This window comes from Macrobrachium nipponense, chromosome 39 (assembly GCF_015104395.2).
Source record: "Macrobrachium nipponense isolate FS-2020 chromosome 39, ASM1510439v2, whole genome shotgun sequence".
In the NCBI taxonomy this organism is placed as follows: domain Eukaryota; kingdom Metazoa; phylum Arthropoda; class Malacostraca; order Decapoda; family Palaemonidae; genus Macrobrachium; species Macrobrachium nipponense.
The window spans coordinates 5,093,721-5,112,884 of record NC_061099.1 but is presented as its reverse complement, the minus strand read 5'-3'; the positions used below and the strand labels follow the sequence as shown (position 1 = coordinate 5,112,884).

At 36.8% G+C, this 19,164-nt stretch overlaps 2 protein-coding genes across 2 annotated transcripts in view; one reads left to right on the top strand and one right to left on the bottom strand.

The window, feature by feature from the left end:
* The window catches only part of LOC135210059 (uncharacterized), a 113,202-nt gene that overhangs the window by 16,254 nt on the left and 77,784 nt on the right, over positions 1 to 19,164 (top strand). The window contains exon 2 of the mRNA XM_064242852.1: positions 17,214 to 17,258. The gene's annotated coding sequence lies outside the window, so the exon portion shown is untranslated. The remainder of the gene's footprint in view (positions 1 to 17,213; positions 17,259 to 19,164) is intronic.
* LOC135209936 (proline-rich P65 protein-like) overlaps positions 1 to 19,164 on the bottom strand; it is a 38,116-nt gene that overhangs the window by 4,990 nt on the left and 13,962 nt on the right. The gene's annotated exons all lie outside the window — the stretch shown is intronic.

The following is a 19,164-nucleotide window of genomic DNA, read 5'->3' as shown; positions in this document are numbered from 1 at the left end:
CTCGCACTTACAATTATTTATATATATATAGATATTTATAAGATATATATATAATATCTATATATATATATATATATATATATATATATGTATATAGATATATATATATATATATTTATATATATATATATATATATATATATATATATATATATTGTGTGTGTGTATTATGTACATATACGTGTGTGAGTGTATGTGTGGGCATGTGTACGCCTGTGTGTTGTTTATATATCATACACTTTTTCCCTCCCCACCCCTCCCTTTTTCCTTTAACCTGTTTACACCTGGGCGGGACTATAGAGCAGCAGTCCTGGAGCATTCCACGGACCTAGCACAGAGGACTTGGAGCTGCACCACCAGGCCTCCTAACCGAATACTGTTCAAGCGACGACCATAATATGCGCTTCTCTTTTGTAATCTGTCAGAGTGCTTAGAAATACAAATCATGAATTTTACCACGCTTTAGTGGCCCTGAATTACGATGAACAGTAGGTGAAATCAAGATAGGTCTTCACGGTAGGTTGAAATGACAAATAATGGCTACGACTTTATAGAACTTGACCTTACCTCCCCATAGGAGGGTCGACATCTTAGAACCTCACCTAATCTCTCCATAGGGAGGTCGACATTTTAGAACCTCACCTAATCTCTCCATAGGGGAGGTCGACATTTTAGAGCCTCACCTAATCTCCCCATAAGGGATGTCGACATTTTAGAATCTCACCTAATCTCCCCATAAGGGGGGTCGACATTTTAGAACCTCACCTAATCTCCTCATAGAGGGTCGACATTTTTGAAGTTACCTGATTTCCCCATAGGGGGTCGACATTTTAGAATCTCGCCTAATATCTCCGTAGGGAGGTCGACATCTTAGAACCTCACCTAATCTCTCCGTAGGGAGGTCGACATTTTAGAACCTCACCTAATCTCTCCGTAGGGAGGTCGACATTTTAGAACCTCACCTAATCTCTCCGTAGGGAGGTCGACATCTTACAACCTCACCTAATCTCTTCATAGAGGGTCTACATTTTTTAAGTTACCTAATCTCCCCATAGGGGGTCGACATTTTAGAACCTCACCTAATCACCTCATATGAGGTCGACATTTTTGAAGTGACCTAATCTTCCCATAGGGGGTCGCATTTTAGACCTTAGGTTAACCTCCCCAAAGGGGACTACTGCATTACGTAAGAATCTTTACAGCATCCCATCGGCCCATAGTATCCTTTCCTTACTCTTAATGTTTCCAAATGTAACACAGCGTAACATTAACTCCGGAAACCTGAGGAGTTCCTTTTCGACGACAGCGTAGAAGTCGAAGGCAGGCAGACTATAGGTAAAGAGGACAGTTCGACTAGATCGACCAAAGTCGAATTGACTCGATCCCCATACTAACCACATGTTCCTTTAATTACTTCCGTTTTTCTCGCGTCATTGAATGCATTCAGTCCTTAAATACTTCCCTTTTTGGTTTTTTTTAATTGCCGTTGATTTCCGCTTTCTTCAAATTTATTTATTTTTCTTGTTGTGTAGAGTCGTCCTGCATGCAATAGACCACTAATCATTGGACGTTGAACTTTTGTTATGCTTTGCTTGTGTTTGTGGGTAATCGATTCGCTTTTATTTGTCGTCTTTTCCTGTTGCCTTTTGTTTTTATTTGTTTGGGTTATGGGATGAATATGGATACAGATAAAATTTTATTCTCGGTTCTTGAACTCGTTATGTCTGATAAAATTCGTCATATCGTCGTCTAGTAAGCTTTACCTTAACGCTGTCAAAATTCTCTCTCTCTCTCTCTCTCTCTCTCTCTCTCTCTCTCTCTCTCTCTCTCTCTCTCTCTCTGCTGCCAAACGGGATTTTTTCTTTTGTGCGAAAGTTGCAGCAGACCTGAGTACAAAATAGTTATTAATAACAGTTGGCAAGGTGGACCATATAGTCCGAATTCTCACGTCAGACTTCAGTAAATAAAGATTGATCACCCTGTCGAGAGAGATATGGACTGACAGGGGGTGGAGGGGGATTACAGCGAACGAAGAGGAGGGATTCCTGGATTATTTTGGATTACTGCTTCACGGGAGGATTTGGCGCGCAACATCGTTTAATAGGTGGGAACGGTCATTACTGTATGCAGGGATGTTTTTTTCTTTGGGGGCCGGGAGAGGTGGGCGTGGCCGGGGTTAGGAGAGTGCATGAAGAAATTTTTTGCATGCGGACAGGAGCAGGTGTGCATAGTGATGATGCTTATAACTAAACTCCGTTTTTTTCCATCTGTCCATCCGCCTGTGGTGTTTTGGCATGGTAACACTGCGTCCCGGGCTTTAAATAGTTACGCTTTGTGAGTTTTAGGTAAATAGAAGGATATCTGGGTGTACATTTACAACTGAAAAGTGTTTTAATAATTTACTGTATGCGAATTACACCGTTAATATTCGAAATAGGATATTATTTAAAGCCAGGGGCGCAGTGTTACCATGCGCAAACACCACAGGCGGATGGACAGATGGAAAAAAAACAGAGTATAGGGAAAATCAATGTTAATTTTCTTGCAATGTCTTTTAGCTAAAGTTAGCATTCAGATCATTTTTTAACTGTGAAAGGAAAGTCACTATAAAAATCAGACCTTGGCTGCTTATTTTCAAATCTTTGTTCACTTTAACATTCATTTTTCTTTTTCTATTTTTCTTTCCATTTCACCATTTTAGTTTTTTTTCTCTCTCTCTTTTTTTGGTCTTTGGTCTATCACAGTCCTCCAATCCGATTGGGTGGTATTTGTAGTGTGGGGTTCCGGGTTGCATCCTGCATCCTTAGGAGTCCATCACTTTTCTTACTGTGTGCGCCGTTTCTAGGATCACACTCTTCTTCATGAGTCCTGGATCCCCATTATTATTATTATTATTTCCTCACTTGCTCTCTCTTACGGAGTTGTACAATTACTAACCTACACAAAACCTTTAATTATAGTATTTAGGAACCAAAATCACTTACCCCCGTAGGGCGCTAGTACTGTCAGTGCTCCTCATGCGGTGCACTATGGGCATTACTGAAGCTGCAACCCCTTTCTCTCCTTTTACTGCACCTCCTTTCATGTTCTCTTTCTTCATCTTACTTCCCACCCTCTCCTAACAATTGATTCATAGTGCAACTGCTTTTGAGGTTTTCCTCCTGTTACACCTTCAGACCTTTTTACTGTTAGTTTCTGTTTCAGCAGTAAATGACCCCATAGGTCCCAGTGCTTGGTCTTTGACTTAAATTCTGTATACGATTCAACATTACTTACACGTTTTTTATTGTTGTTTATTCCGAAATTTTTGGTGATTTTAACCTTTTGTACAAAGGCGAACCTAGTTACACCTTCAAACCTTTTTACTGTCAATTTCTGTTTCATCGATGAATGACCCCATAGGTCCCAGTGCTTGGTCTTTGATCTGAATTTTATAAACAATTCAACATCACTTCTTTTTTATTGTTATTTATTCTAATATTTTTCGAGATTATAACCTTTTGTACAAAGACGAATTGTTTGAATATATACTCGCCTTGATCTCAATGGACATTGACATTCCCCATTTATTTAATTCGTTCCCAGGGAGACTTCCACCCCTAATTGAATAAACAACTTTAATTCCCCGCCGGGTATCGTTTGTTATTAGAGGAGGTAATTGTGATATACGTCTGTGTATATTCATATATATAATATATATATATATATATATATATATATATATATATATATAATATATATATATATATATATATGTATAACTGAATCACGAAAGTTAGGAACGTGATAAATCCATAAATAAAGATATATGCCACAAAGGAAAAATAAACGAATGAGGATCTGCAAGATCTTTCGACGTTAAACGTCCGTTACTGCTCAGTAAAGGACGTTTAACGTCGAAAGATCTTGCAGATCCTTATTCGTTTATTTTCCTTCGTGGCATATATCTTTATATATATATATCTATATATATATATATATATATATATATATATATATGAGCTAATAAATATTTAGTCTATGAAAGCCTATAAGTAAAACCAAGCGTACAAACATAAAAATTCACCGTATAAAATGTGCAGCATCCTTCCTTCATTCATTTCAAACCGGTCAAAATGTTCTCGCTGTGGTTGTGCTTTAGATATTCCTTCGTGCTATATTCTCTTGAGGTGCGTGCTTGCTTCCCGCATCGAGTGACGTAGCTAGGTAGAGGAAGTTAAACCTTGCAATTGCACACACACAATGTCTAGGAGTTATGGACTCGGCGGTTCAGAATCTGTAATCGGTCTTCTGTCTTCACCATTTTCCTTACTCAGCTGACTTTGCTGCGTTCAAGCGGTGTGCGTGAATAAGTCAGGAAAGGTATTCTTTTAACTATTGCTTATTTTTTTGCACTGACTGAGATGGAATTGGTCAGCCTAACTCGTTTGGGTCTGCCGCCATGAAATGTATTGTCTCCTACTGTTTACTAGGAGAGAGAGAGAGAGAGAGAGAGAGAGAGAGAGATGGGAAAACAAGGAATTGAGTACGGTACTTATTTTTTTTCAAAGAGTTTTACCTTTGTGTGTATGGGTACAAAACATATATGGAACAGATCAGTGGAAATGTATTGCTCTTACTATTGTCAGAGAGAGTTACAAGCAGTTACAAGGATTGGGATGGAATGTCTCAAAGACTTGTTAGTCCATCCGAGGAAACATTGTGTGCTCACTTATCTCTAGGAGCAGGTTTTACTGTTCATTCACAGAGAGAGGGAATGAGAGATGAGAGAGACAGAAACCGAGACAGAGAGAGAGAGAGAGAGAGAGAGAGAGAGAGACGACCGAGACAGAGAGAGAGTAGAGAGAGAGAGAGAGAGAGAGAGAGAGAGAGAGGGAAAACATTTAAAGAATTGAGTGGGCCATTTATTTCCGCAAAGAATGTTACCATTGCATGCGCCAAGGGACATATAAGAAAAGCAACCGCTTTGCTTGGCAACACTAATTGAGTGTGTGTGTGTATGTGTGTGTGTGTGTGTTTACAAACATATATACAAAAACAGTTTAAGGGAAACGGAGGAAAGATGATGACCAGTTGCTTAGCAACACTGAGTCCGTGCATGTGTGTTTGTGTGTTTAAAAAAATATATATTAAAATTACTCTACGGGAAACGTTAAAAATTAACTGCGTTGCTGGCAACACTGAGTGTGTTTGTGTTTAAAAGATATATATAAAAACCATCCAAACATCGCGGAAGGAAACGGAAGAAAGAAAGCCAATTGCATGGGAACACTAATGCAGTCTCGCTTCATCTCCGTGGCCGTTCGTGGACGTTCCACCTGTTGTGGATATCTGCCTATAACTTACGCAGCGATCACCTGCGTACTTCCTCGTCTCCCGAACGATCCCATTACGTTGTAAAAATGTCCATCTATTTTCTCTTTCCTCGGCGCCTCGTCACTCCGTGACGGTCACTCCTGTTACAGCAGCTGATGGGGTTCCCGCCGATGACGGACGTAGCCGTCAAATTGCTGCGAACGGTTGTTGTTGTTGTTGCTGTAGAATCGCCGAAATAAATGGACGCGACTTCTCTCCGGTTGTGGCTAATGGGCCGATGGAGGCGATGCTTGACGGATATCCTACGCAGTAATTGGCTTTCCTCATCTCTCGTCTCTCCTCTCTCTCTCTCTCTCTCTCTCTCTCTCTCTCTCTCTCTGGTGGGTCTCTTGAGAGCCGTTTAGTATGCTGATTATAGATGCTTTCTCTGTAAATAAATAATATTTATATATATATTATATATATATATATATATATATATAATATATATATATATATGTATATATATATGTACACATATATATATGATATATATATATATATATATATTATATAGAGGTATATATATATATGTTAACTATATTATATATATTATATATATATATATATATATATATATATATATATATAATACTATATATATATATATATATGTATAGAGAGAGAGAGAGAGAGAGAGAGAGAGAGAGAGAGAGAGAGAGAATCCACTAGTAATGTTTACCAGATATATTCTTCAGGGCACAGTACTGTACCCTGTGGAATTGTAAATTAAATACATGAAAACGCTAAGTATGAATGCCTTATGTTATTTTATTGTTACAGTATATATACAAATACATGCATACATATATTCACAGGTGTACTAATAACAGCCATTGTCATTCTCTTCTACATAGGACGTAGACTTACATAGATGACAGGCACACATCAACCCACCCACCCCCCCCAAAAGAAAAAAAAAAAAAAAAAGAGGAATTTCGTTAAAACACGTCCACTCTCGAGCCGTTAGAGCGTGCGAAAGAGAGTTGGCAAAATATTGTCATGGGGTCCTTTCGCCAATTCCTTTATATAAATGATGCAGGTTTCAGAGAATCATCTTTCGTTGTGCGGTATTGCACTGACCGTAATTGCGTTTCATATAGCGATGCGGTTATATCTTTTTCTCTGTTGTCAGTGGCGTCCATTTTTGCGGCCCTTTTAAAATCTTATAACGAATCGTGGAGACATTAATTGATTCCACTGGCCGTAATTGAGTTTCATATAGTGATGCGCTTATATCTTTTTCACTGTTGTCAGTGGTGTTCATTTTTTTGGCCCTTTAAAATTACTATAACGCATTGTTCAGACATTAATTGATTCCCCTGGCCGTAATTGCATTTCATATCTCGATGCGCTTATATTTTACTGCCCGTTGTAAATGGCGTTTATTTGTTGGCCCTTCTAAAATCCTATAACGAATCATATAGACATTAATTGATTCCACTGGCCGTTATTGGATTTCATATCTCGATTCGGTTATATTTCACTGTCCGTTGTAAATGGCGTTCATTTGTTGGCCCTTTTAAAATCCTATAACGCATTGCTCAGGCATAAATTGATTTCGGTTTGAGGACCGTCATCAGAAATGGCTCCTCTGTTTGCCTGGAAGCTTATTATCTTATTTATAAGTTGTTCAGTTATTCTTACTCGAATTTTTCAATGGATAGAATTTATTTACATGTGAATTCAAAAGATGAATTGTGGGAAACGCCGAAATTTTGAATGCATTCAAAAGTTGGGCCTCTTTGTTAATATTGTATGTATGTGTGTATTATACATATGTATGTGTATATTATACATATACATACATACATACATATCTACACAAGGCCCATCATTAGCACAGTAATACCCAGATATATCCTGATATACACTTCTTAATTATAAGCTGTCTCTAACTTCTTGAATAGTAAGACCTTCCCTTTTCAATACTTATTTCCACCACGCCTATCCAACCATCGAGAGGCCTTCCGATCTTCGTTCCACTTAAAACCTGAATATTACACTTCTGACATAACATATCGGATCTGCGTGCTTGCATCCGAGCGCGCAAGCTCGCGAGTGAGGATATATGTTCCAGAGAATGCCTGGCAGCCAGCAAGCATCTGACGCCCGTTTTCTCCCACAATCCACGCATGCGCGAAGAGCGTTCGGTAGTCCCGCATTCCCCAGTCGCGTTCTCCCGGGCAATAATGTACGGTAGATTCGTCGTTTGCGTCCGGGGGCGCTCGCGTGTGACTTACAAATAGCTTAATGACGAGAAAAGGGGACAAAACTATACGCTATGGAAGGATGGTTATGAACGCGGCTGTTATATCGATTGATTTTCCCTCAATTAATTGAATTTAATTCGTGGGTCTAGACTAGCTTTTACCGTAGTAATATCATCGGCAGTTATGATTTAGTTGGACTTAGAGTCATCGTTGGGTGTCGCTGTCAAGTCGAAGGGCTTTCTGTGCTGTTACTTCTGCAAACGTGGTTGTGTTGTATCTTAGTATCTCAAGTAATAAGGAAAAAATGCGATGACGTTTCTTCGGCGCAATCAAGTTTTCTGTACATCGTATAATCAAGGTCGCCGAAAATAGATCTCAGAAGGCCGTTGTGGCCTGCGTTGTTACGTTGCCAGACGCACGATTAGGACTAGATTTGACTTTTAAATAAAATAAAAACTACTGAGGTTAGAGGGCTGCAATTTAGTATGCTTGATGGTAGGAGGGTGGATGATCAATATACTAATTTGCAGCCCTCTATCCTCAGTAGTTTTAAGATCTGAGGGCGAATCTCAATAGTCTTCTTTAACAGAAAACTAAAAATCAAAGAATTATCTTTGCTGTTTACGTATATAGATGTTTTGTCTCAATGTTTCCAGTAATAATTGTGCTCGTTTCTTCATAATAATATACCTAGTGTGATGTAGCTAGAATGGTTAATTTTTGTCCTTCATTAAAAAAAAAGACCAAAAGATTTGTTAATTAATTATGTCTTATAGAGGACCCTTTTGTCTGTAGCTAAATCTGTTTTGGAAGGTTTCTTAAATTTCTTCAGAAGAGTCATTTCAAGAGCAGTAGATGGTTCTCCAGGGGTCTTTTGGAGACCATTTTATGGGCCTCATAAAAGGCCATGCCTGTCTAAAGGTATCATGATTAGGCCCCAATCATAGTAGCAGTCTCTTGATCTTTTATCACTGATTAAATCTAAGGAAATTGCCATTGTACCGTCTCCTTTAGAGCTTTTATAGAACTCGGAGATAATAAGTTGTTTACACGATATAGACCTCCGTAGGGGGATAGTGCCGTCAGTGGACCTCATGCGGTACACTGTAGGCATTACTTAAGGTTCTTTGCAGTGTGCCTTCTGCCCTAGCTGCAACCGCTTTCGTTCCTTTTACTGTACCTCCTTTCATATTCTCTTTTTCACCTTACTTTCCACCCTCTCCTAACACTTGATTCATAGTGCAACTGCAAGGTTTTCTTGCTGTAAAACCTTTCAAACCTTTTACCGTCTATTTCTATTTCTGCGCTGAATGACCTCATAGGTCCAACTGCTTGGCCTTTGGCCTAAATTCAATATTCAACTCAAATCAACTACACCTTATAGCGTCATGCCATTTTGGGAACTACATTTAGTAAACAGTGTGTTGTTTTCTACAGTGGGTTGTGTTTACAAAACGATATATGAAATGACATAAATGAATGGAAAAAAAAACCTTATACATTATGAAAGATACTGGAAAATGATGCTCACAAACACACACACATATTTAAGCAAAGCTATTTTAGGGCGCTCTACTTTGATACTTGCTGCCACAATACGTAACATGAACAGAAGCTCCAGCATTAAACACCTGACGGTATGTAGGCCACTTTTGCTATTTATCAAAGCACCAAACCGCAGGTAATGTCCAAAAGTTATTTAGAAGCGTATTAAGGACGCGAAAGTAATGTACTCTTTGTGTCTTCGTTTTGGGACTGGGAATTATTGATCTTAGTGAGCTAGTGTTGTAATCTGCCGAGAATCCACACTTTGAGAAATCAGTTTTAGTGAGCAGCTCATGACTCCATCCATAAAACGCGAGAGAGAGAGAGAGAGAGAGAGGAGAGAGAGAGAGAGAGAGAGAGAGGGGGGGGGTGGTGATGGGTGGGCCTTATAGATTGAGAACGAGGGAGGATTAGAATCCACTGAGCCCAACTGTACGTAAATCACTTACGTATGTGATTGGTGAATTTCTCTCTCTCTCTCTCTCTCTCTCTCTCTCTCTCTCTCTCTGAGAATAACTTGTAATATTGCACCTTTTAGCTTTCCTAAGATCTGTAGTAGTTTGATTCATTGCATAGCAGAGAGAGAGAGAGAGAGAGAGAGAGAGAGAGATTAAAAATATACTCAAAGATGATTGATTTAAAGATAGATACATCCATTTATTGATGGCGGAACTTCTAAGTGGACTATTACAATCGAGCTTTCCATTTATCGTATAATAATATATGAAAACTTTTCTCGGTTATCTCAGAAACACGTTCACAAAGTGAGCAATTTCGTATCATCTCGTGATGTTAAAAGAAGACCCGCATCACCAAATCGAGATTGCTATCAATTTGGACGCTTTTTTTAACACCTGGATTGATCAATACCTGAATGATGACAGTTTATCTCGATAAAACAACACATCCCATGCTGTTTTAAATTAACCACTCACTCCGTCGTAAAGAGATTGTGTTCTGCATCAAGGAAAAGCAAAAATGCCTCTTTTTAATAAACTTCGCACGCCTTCGTAAACAGATTGCTCTTCGTATCAAGGAAAATCAAAGATGCTTTTGCTAGAAGGGCCTCGTTCGCGAGATCTCCGTCAGAACTTCCCAAAATGAGGGTCTTTTTAAAAGAGATGGCGAGGCCATCTGTTGTCTGAAGGCGGACGATGGCCGACGTGACTTGGGTGTCAGGGCTGCCAACACTGCTCCGAGCTCTCCTCTTCGTCATGCAGTCAGTGACAGAGATTAAGATAATGGCGTCAGTGAATGTAATGTAATGTAATGTAATGCAATGGACAAAATTGCCTGGAATATATTAATTACAATTTCTTATTCGTTATGGGATATTACATACGTAAAGCATCTCCGTGACTTTTAATTACTCATTGAAATTAAAAAACTTTTTTTTACGTTAAACAGTATTTTGATACTTAAATTATGTAAAAAGTGGTGTCGCATTATCTCAGTTGTAGAAATTTGAGCATATTAAAATTAACCATTTATTCATTGTGTTCATTTTTTTATTGCATAAGTTTTTCTGCAGGATCAATGTTGATATTTCTTTTCCGTGAACTTGAAAACGTTTTAAAATCTTATCTAGTACTATATATAGTTCTTGCTAACCGTAGTGGAATCTCTCTCTCTCTCAAAAACACAGCCATCCGTAATTACATGTTTATGTATGCATTTATGATACGAACAGATTGCGTGCATGTGCACGCATGTCTGTAATTGTATGTGCGTGTATATCTGTGAGAAAATATTCAATATGTACTTGGTAGTTAGTATACTGTCGTGGGTTGTAGCCGAGGTGTTAAATGGCATGGGATAGGAAAAGCAAGAGTTCAGCTCCCCGACAAGAGTTTTTTTTTAGGAATGTAGTTGGTTGACAGTGGTGGATCGCAGCTAGGATGGAAAGAGCATGGGTCAAGCACCTTCATCCCACTGGTATTCTCTGGGTTGTCCTCTTGACCGTTTTAGTCAGTCATCATCCGCTGGCATCTCTTCGCTGCTTCATTATTAATACTATGTATTCTTTTCGCAATTTTTAAATGTATTCCCGTTCTCCACTTAATGAAAATAACACGAAATTCTATTTCATCCTGTTCAGTAGGATATTTATGTCAGTTGATTAATATTCTCAGACTGCATGTATAGCAAGAATTATTTCCAAAGTATGAAAACAGAACCACCAGAATGATACAGATTTATAACATTTAAGATTTCTTAGTTAATATCAAGAATTATTTCCCAAGTATAACAACAGCACCACCATAATCATACAGATTTGTAACATTTAAGATTTCCTAGTTACTGTATTTCTCGGAGATTATAATACAAATGAACATGTATTGTGGGAAACGGGGTCAGGTGGCAATTAAGCGGAATTCACAAATGATGTAAGACGAATTATTCAAGAGAAACTATAAAATATACGTTTAAATTTAGATTCGCTCGGTACCATGAGAGTTGTTATTCTAATATGTATATATATATATATATATATATATAGATATTAGATAAATATATATATATATGATATTAAGATATGCATATATGTATATATTTATATATATGCTTAAAAATCACAGTAGATGCACGTGATTTCATTATATAAGCGAATACCACAGGAAAATGATAGGCAGAAAGTCTATACTGGGCGCCTATCATCTCTGCGGTATTCGCTTATATATATATATATATATATATATATATATATATATATATATATATATATATATATATATGTATTATATATATATATATATATATATATATATATATATATAGCACGTAATGTGTCTGGATGTTCTTAGATAATTTGTCATTCGTAATTGTATTTGTGAGTATGTTATTGAATGTTAATAGCCGTGTAGCATTTAGGTTACATCCATGTACTGATTGCCTGATGCATACATACATAAATATATGTATACATATCATGCCTATGTGTATACATTCATGTATATATGTAAGTGTTTACATAATAAAAATATGGAATGTTAGTCCAATATATATAAAAGTCTAAAACTTAAAAGAGGTCAAACAGATTGCTTGCAGGAATGTGATCAGACTAGAGACGCTAAAGATGACGTATACCATAAGTATGTAGGCTAGAAATTACATAAACATCTAATCTTTTTTTTTTTCATTCAGGCGTGCCAACCTCAGAAACTAGCAATGACGTCATGACCTCCCCCTGTTCTGTCACAAAATTGCCGTGACGGAGTAGAATAAAAATATGGATGAAAAAAAAGAAAGAAAGAAAGAAAGGAAGCTCAAGAGGGGAAACGGATTATGTGCAACAGATGTGGTCAGCTGCGACTTGAATATTGCTTGCAAAGCCCTGACTCATCAAGCACGTGGTGCTTGCTTGTGCCTTTTTTTTCTCTCTCTGAGTCCCTGTCAAAGGGTTACCTGTCAGAGGGCGTGTTATATATATATATATATATATATATATATATATATATATATATATATATATATAGATATATATATATATATATATATATTATATATGTGTTATATATATATATATATATATATATATATATGTATATATATATATATATATATATATATATATATATATATATATATATATATATATATATATATATATATATATATATATATATATAGATATATTTAGAGAGAGAGAGAGAGAGAGAGTCTCTCTTTCCTGAACGCTTTCATACTTTAGTCCATACATACTACATACATACACGCGTGTGCGTGTATGTATGTATGTCTGTGTCTGCTTTCGTGTATATAAGTTGTCGATCTCTATATTCTCCGCTTAATTGACGCTCTCGCCGCTGGGTGAACGCTCCTGGTTGGCGTCGATAATGTACTTCTACGGAACGCTCCCATCGGATCGTTTAGGGGGTCCACGGTCTAGATGTGAGGGGGTCCTAGCGTGGTGCGTAAACTATCGCCATCTGTCTTCTCCAAAACAAAACAAAAATAATAATAAATAGATAATAATAATAAGGTGAATAAAAAGTGTATATGTGAGACTCACTCGCGGGTTTTTATAATAGAAACTTGTAAATAGCAGTGATGGAAAGGTTTACTATTTTGACAGTTTCGGGATGAGGATTTTAGGTATTGAATCGGTAATTGTAGTTGCTTAATAATTGTAACTTCAATTCAATGAATGATGATAATAATAATTATAATAACCATAATATCTCGGATACATGTCTTTTTAAAAAGAATGGTAGAGTTAACTGAATTTATCTTATAAAGAATTTTCTCTATTTTTCTGATCATTCTTCTTTCATAATCCGCGAGACTGCTAAGTAATTGGCCTATAATTCATGGTTTTATTTTCCTATTTTGAATGTCAAGGTCTGGTATTACCAAAACTAAGATATATGAAATATACATTTTTTTTTTATTCTGGTTGTATTTTAATATATATCCGGAGACTACAACAGGATTGTAGATGGTGATCTCCGCTGCAAAATCGTTAACACATTATTTTCTTATTATTATTGTATTTTCAGAGTCAGTTGTTTCTTTATTGTCGACATATTTCGGCCATCTCCCTGATACTAGTAATGATAATTCGCAAAATGCAGCCATCGTTTTCAAAAGAACATGCTTGAAATAGTATCGTCTTCCTTAATTCATAATAATAATAATAATAATAATATTATTATTATTATTATTATTATTATTATTATTATTATTATTATTATTATTATTATTATTATTATTATTATTATTATTATACTTAACTTCAGCACAAGCTCGTACACAAATACAAAGGGCTCATATAATATAGTAAAAACACAGCTTTATAAAACCAATTAAAACCGATGACTATGAAGAACGATAGCAAGATTATTAGAGAAACAATACGAAACTTAAAAGAGCCCACGCGGTGATCCACATCACAACAAGAGAACACCAATAAAATTCATCATTATGAATCACTAGTCTTGTTTTCCCATAATTTGGATCAAACTTCACAGTTTTAAGATGCTTTGGATTAGTGGGTTGCTGTTGCTCACATTGGACGTAATTCGTTTGGTGGTAATTTCTGAATTATTGAGTGTGTGTTTTGTGTGGCGTGTCAGAAATACGTCTCTTTTTCTCAGAGTAAGTTCTTCGAAGTGTATCTTCTATAAATATTATTGCAAGAGTGGTAGAATAGCTGTACAGACGCTCCTCTATTTACGAACGTGTTACGTTCCGAACAGCTATCCGTATCTTGGTTTGTTCGTAAGTCCAACTTGATATACTCAGGAGTCAATACATACAGTAATATTTGTGTTTTTTCCTATATATTTTTTTTACTAAAACACAATACTATAGTAGATTCACATCAACCGTGCATTTGATGTCTAGGCCAGTCCCTTACGACGCTCCTGATTGCCTGTTGATAAACCAATCACAGGGCTGGAAACTCTCAGTCTCTCTCGACAGTTCACATGGGTAGGATCTATGTTCCACCTCTCCTGAGGTATACATCTTGCAGGAGAGGTGGAACATACATCCTGCCTCTGTTAACTCTCGAGGGAGACTGAGAGTTTCCAACCCTGTGATTGGCTTATCAACAGCCAAATAGGAGCATCGTAAGGGACTGGCCCAGACATCAAATGCACGGTTGATGTGAATCTACTGTAGTACTATGCTGAATTTTACAGAGCATTTTATTAACTTTTATGATATATAAAACCTAAATACATTAAGCAAATTATGATAATACAGTAAAGTACAGTTTTAATTTACGCTCATGGTTCCTTGTATCCCGGAAAGTTCCCAAGTAAAGGAGCCTCTGTATTTTGATTCCCTGACAACATAGAGACGAATCTGATTTCAGCTACGCCTCAATGGAGTGATCGGTATGGTCTTGGCCTGCCATCTCGGTGGCCTCGAGTTCGATTCTCGGGCATTCCATTGAGGTGTGATAGATGTGTATTTCTGGTGATAGACGTTCACTCTCGACGTGGTTCGGAAGTCACGTAAAAGCGTTGGTCCCGTTGCTGAATAACCACTGGTTCCATGCAACGTAAAAACACCATACAAACAAACAAAAGAACAAATATTAGCGTGTGTTTTTTATATGGTGCCTCAGAAATGCGTATCATTTTCTCAGGGTGAGTTCGTCTAAGGATAGCTTCTGTATACTCTGGATTAGAGGACGACTAGAAGAGAATAGTTGTATTTTGATTCGTTGGTGACAGAAGGTGAATCTCCTTTCAATCGTGCTGCCAAAAGCTCGGAGCTTATTTGTGGGTCTTCAGTTCGTCTAAGTGATCTAGGGAGAAAAGACATTTAGAGTGTAGGTTTCGTTGTTAGTTAACGTGAAATTCTTCTTAATTCTTCTTGATTGAGAAATTAAAAGCATATTATCGACGTGACACACACTTTATTATTCCGTTAACATACAGAATTTTTGCATTAAAAAACGATTTAAAATGCGGTTTAATAAATACCAGTCTAACTTCTTTCTGAGTTTTCAAACAAGTTTCCGATGTTTAATTCTGTCAAATGGTTTTCTCATATCAACAAAACAAAGACTACAAATGAGGCTGATAAGCAATGGTTCGAAAGTTTCTTCGAGATATACGTAGTTACCGGTATGGGCTGAGTGGTCAGCAATGAATAAGTCTGGCTGTCTAAAGTGTGCAGACCCTGCAGGGGGTTAGTACCGTCAGTGCACCTGACTGAGTGCACTGTAGGCATTACTAAAGGTCCTTTGCAACGTACCTTCGGCCCTTATCTGCAACCCCTTTCATTCCTTTTGTTTCAAATTGCAACTGCGAGATATTCCTCCAGTGCTTGGCCTTTGGCCTTACCCTAAATTCTATGTTCCATTCCATTCCAAAGTGTGCTGAGAGGAAGGCTTATGATAAGGTGTTACCTGGTATAATTAGATGTTAGTATATTAAGGTGTTACCTGGTATAATCTGATGTTATTATAATAAGATGTTGTTTGGTATAATCAGTTGGTACCCAGTGTGTCAGGTGTTACCTGGTATATCCAGGTATTACCTGGTATAATTAGGTGTTACCTGGTATAAGCAGGTGTTACCTGGTGCAATCTGATGTTATTATAATCAGGTGTTACTAGTATAATCAGATGTTAGTGTAGCAGGTGTTATCTGGAATAATCAGATGTTAACTGGTGTATCAGGTGTTACCTAGTGTAATCTGATGTTAGTCTAATCAGGTATAATCAGTTGTTACCCAGTGTATTAGGTGTTACCTGGTATAATCAGGTGTTGCCTGGTGTAATCTGACGTTAGTATAATCAGGTGTTACTAGTATAGTTAGTTGTTAGTATAACCAGGTGTTACCTGGTATAATCAGATATTACTATAATCAGGAGTTGCCTGGTATAATCAGGTATTATCTGGTATAATCAGGTGTTACCTGGTGTAATCTGATGTTAGTGTAATCAGGTGTTACAGGTATAATCAGTTGTTACCTGGAGTATCAGGTGTTACCTGGTATAATCTGATGTTAGTATAATCAGGTGTTACCTGGTATGATCTGATGTCAGTATAATCAGGTGTTGCCTGGTGTAATCTGATGTAAGTATAATCAGGCATTACCTGGTATAAGCAGGTGTCACTGGCATAATCAGGTGTTTATCCTTGAGAAGGTCATCTCCCCACCGGTAGTCGTGATCGATTTCTTCCCTTGCCTTTTGTGATAGTTTCTTAATCTGGGATTTAGAGATTGAACGTCATTCCGTAGTGACAAGTAATCGCCAGGATTTATATACTTATTGTCATTCCATAAGCGCAGGTACTCGCCAGGCCTGAGAGATATTAATCATTTTCATAAGTGTAGGTAATCAGGATTTAGAAATAGTCATTCCATGAACCCAGATGATCACCAAGATTTAGAGATTTAATATTAGTCCATAAGTGCAAGTAATCACCAAGATTTAGAGATTTAACGTCATTCTTCCATAACCGCAGATGATTGCCAGGATTTAGATTCACTTTCATTCCATAAGTACTACAGATAATCATCAGAATCCTTTAATTGTGTCCATGAAACCAAAGATGCCTTTTGAATCACGGTTGATTATTTCCCCTCTTCTGGAATTCTTTTGATAAATAGACTGATATTTTTTTTCTGTTTCAGATGTTGCGTCTTCCAGGAGAAACTAGTTCCAGCTGAATCGTTCAGGTAAAAGAGTGTAAGACCTTTTTTTTTCTTTCTTTCTTTAATTCATATTTCTTATGTCATGAAATTTTATCTGGAGGTAGCTTTATTGTTATCTTAATCGTCGGAAGCTTTGTTGTCATTTTAAAACACGAATCGAAAAGCGGTGTTTGGCAATGAAAACTGCTCCCCCAAAACGTCTTGAACTTTTTTAGTGTCACAATGAATATTTATATCTTAAGCAGATTGCAATAACTTAACAACAGATTGCTATCTAATTTGCTTGTAAACAGTATACTTATACTATACAAAGCATAAACACATGTACATGACAGGCAGACACACAATATGAACACATTGCATCTCGATTTTGTATTACCCCTTAAAACCAGTCTAACCAACTCGAAATAACAGCTCATTTTCATCAAATCTGATATATACGTTCTATAGTCAATGGAAGTGAAAGCCCTTTAATCCATTAGCGATTTTATTCACATCCACAATAAAAGTGAAACCCTATCAATCATTTGCGTGCTGGTGTTTCGTCGGTTTTCCGTAAGGGTTATGATAATCACGCGTGGCAACACTGCGTGACCACACTACCATCTGGTGGCGCTGGTTGGAGACGCTGGCTTTGACTAACCGGAGCGTTTTTGGAGGGACGCCGATGATTTGGATGTTTATGTTGTCCTTCATGCCTGCCTGTGTCATGTTGTCGTTCAGAGAGAGAGTCTTAGACGCTAACCTTGATCTTGATGCAGATATTTGTGACCTTGCATTAATTTCTCATTAGAGTTGAATTTCTTATAGATTTGGATATATGCTTGTGTGTGTAGTGTATATACATACTTGTATATATATATATATATATATATATATATATATATATATACCATATACATACATACTATATAATATATATCTCATACACACCCATATATGCATATATATATATATATATATATATATATATATATATATATATATATATATATATATATATAAGCGAATACCACAGGAAAATTATAGACAGAAATCCAAACGTTTTCGTCTTTACAAAGACATTGTCAAGGAACTATTCGTTCCTTGACAATGTCTTAGTAAAGACAAAAGCGCTTGGATTTCTGCTTATCATTTTCCTGTGGTACTCGCTTATTTAATGAAGTCACGTGCATCTAGCGTGGTTTTTTTAAGCATATATATATATATATATATATATATATATATATATATATATATATATATATATATATATATATATATATATATATATATATATATACACATACATACATACACACATATATTATGAAATTGTTATGGTTCTTCTCAATCACATAAGTAATCCGTCAAAGGCATTTTTAAGATAAGAACGGTTTTGATATTTTATTAAGACGACCAAATATTACCATTATTAATTTTCTTCATTTAGGATGTATTATAGCTCTGAGTACAATATATATTGCACTATGAGACGTTTGAATGATTATTAAGTTATACCACTTCTATTGCGATTTTTTTTTATTCAGAATTAAATCGTTTCGTGAGACCAAGGTGACCTACCAGGTTAACTCATGTCTTATAATGATCTCGTTTCATCAATTAAATATACTGGCACCAGGAGGACTTTCGAAAATTAGTCTTAGACAAAGCTACATGGAATCCACTTCAGAAATAGCCCCTCTTGTCTCACCATTGAGCCCAGACCCCCCTCCCCTCCTCCCCCTCCCATAGACCAACGTCCCATGCCAACCCCCCTCCAAGACTGCCACTGTTAAAAACCGCATAACCATATGACGCCATATTTTCCCTCCTCCTCTTCTTCTTCCGCCTCCTCCTTCTCCCCCTCCTCCTCCTCCTCCTCTCCTCATTTTCTTTTTCAGTATTCTTTAGTTCATTTACCAACTCCCAGACATCCTGAAGTACTGCT